This window comes from Terrapene carolina, unplaced genomic scaffold (genome assembly GCF_002925995.2).
Source record: "Terrapene carolina triunguis isolate 2854851 unplaced genomic scaffold, T_m_triunguis-2.0 Scaffold569, whole genome shotgun sequence".
NCBI classification, from domain to species: domain Eukaryota; kingdom Metazoa; phylum Chordata; order Testudines; family Emydidae; genus Terrapene; species Terrapene triunguis.
Genome location: NW_020664920.1, coordinates 745429 through 747460, shown reverse-complemented (window position 1 = coordinate 747460; position 2032 = coordinate 745429).

Here is a 2032-nt window from a genome sequence, read left to right as displayed (position 1 = left end):
GAACCTCTGCTCCATCCAACCACCCCCTGCTCCCTGTCCCCTGACTGCCCCTCAGAACCCCCTGCCCCATATCCAACCCCTGACCCCAGCCCCGGCCCCCTACCATGCCGTTCAGAGCAGCATGTCTGAAGCCGTGCCTCCTGGCTGGAGCCAGACACGCTGCCGCGCTGCCCTGCATGAGCACGCAGTCCCACCGTGCAGAGCGCTGCCCGCACAGCGGCGGGACTGCGGGGGAGGGGGGACAGCAGGGGAGGGGCCGGGGGTAGCCTCCCTGGCCAGGAGCTCGGGGGCCGGGCAGGACGGTCCCGTGGGCCGAATGTGGCCCATGGGCCGTAGTTTGCCCACCTCTGGACTAGATGATCATAATCATAGAATCATAAAAATGTAGGGTGGAAGGGACCTCAAGAGATCATCAAGTCCAGTCCCCCCTGTAAACCAAAACCATTCTTGATAGTTTTTTTTGTACAATCAGTTCTTAAAAACCTCCAATGATGGTGATTCCACAGCCTCCCTTGGTAGTCTAGAACTTAACTACTCTTAATTTTACCAGATGTATCCGCTAAAGTACCTGTCCCTCACCCCAGCTATCCTCCGACACAGCTGCCAAGCCTCAACTTCCCCCTCCCATCCCAGGGGCCTTCTACACTGCATCTGTCTCTTGGCAACATACGCACCCACTACACAGTGAGAATGGAGAGGCTAGGGGCAGAGTCAAGCGCTTTGAATTAGCCCTGCACTGAGTGTGCAATTCATGCTCATATTTAATTTGCCTGATGCTCCAGCAGAATGCCCCACCAGCCACCCCAGAGCATTGTAGAATTCAGGGCTGGCTTGCCTTGCTTGTCAAGCACTGGTATCTTACAGGTGCTCTGGCTAAATTTCTGATTTCCCTGCTCGAATTAATTCAGACTATAAAAAAGGTGCACATTTCTAACAGTGTGGAGCACTCAGGGACAAAAAGACCATTGCATTGGTCTTCACTGCAATGGATATGAGGGAGATTCCCACACCTGAACTGTTCTTTTTAGGTGACAAATCTGAGGAACTGTCCCAGATTGAGCCTCAATGGAGAAGATTTGGGAACAAACTGATTAATTAAACAGCAATAAGTCACCAGGACCAGATGGGATTCACCCAAGAGTTCTGAAGGAACTCACATATGAAATTGCAGAACTACTAACTGTGGTATGTAACCTATTGCTTAAATCAGCCTCTGTACCACATGACTGGAGGGTAGCTAATGTAATGCAGATTTTTTTTAAAGGCTACTGTGGCGATCCTGGCAATTACAGGCCAGTAAGCATAACTTCAGTACCAGGCAAGTTGGTTGACACTATAGTAAGGAACAGAATAATCAGACACATAGATGAACACAATATATTGGGGAAGAGCCAACTTGGCTTTTGTAAAGGGAAATCATGCCTCACCGATCTACTAGAATTCTTTGAGAGTGTCAATAAGCATGGGGACAAGGGTGATCCAGTGGATGTGGTGTATTTAGACTTTCGGGAAGCCTTTGACCAGGTCCTACACCAAAGGTGTTTAAGCAAAGTGAGCAGTCATGGGATAAGAGGGAAGGTCCTCTCATGGATCAGTAACTGGTTAAAAGATTGGAAACAAAGGGTAGGAATAAATGATCAGTTTTTACAATGGAAGAGCTAAATAGCAAGGTCCCCCAAGGATCTGCACTGGGACCTGCGCTGTTCAACATATTCATAAATGATCTGGAAAAAGGGGTAAACAGTAAGATGGCGAAGTTTTCAGATGATACAAAATTACTGAAGATAGTTAAGTCTAAAGCAGACTGCGAAGAGCTACAAAGGGATCTCACAAAACTGGATGATTGGGTGACAAAATGGCAGATGCAATTCAATGTTGATAGGGCAAAGTAATGCACATTGGAAAAAATAATCCCAACTATACATACAAAATGAGTCTAAATTAGCTGTTACCACTCAAGAAAGAGATCTTGGTGTCATCATGGACAGTTCTCTGAAAACATCTGCTCGATGTGCAGTGGCAGTCAAAAAAG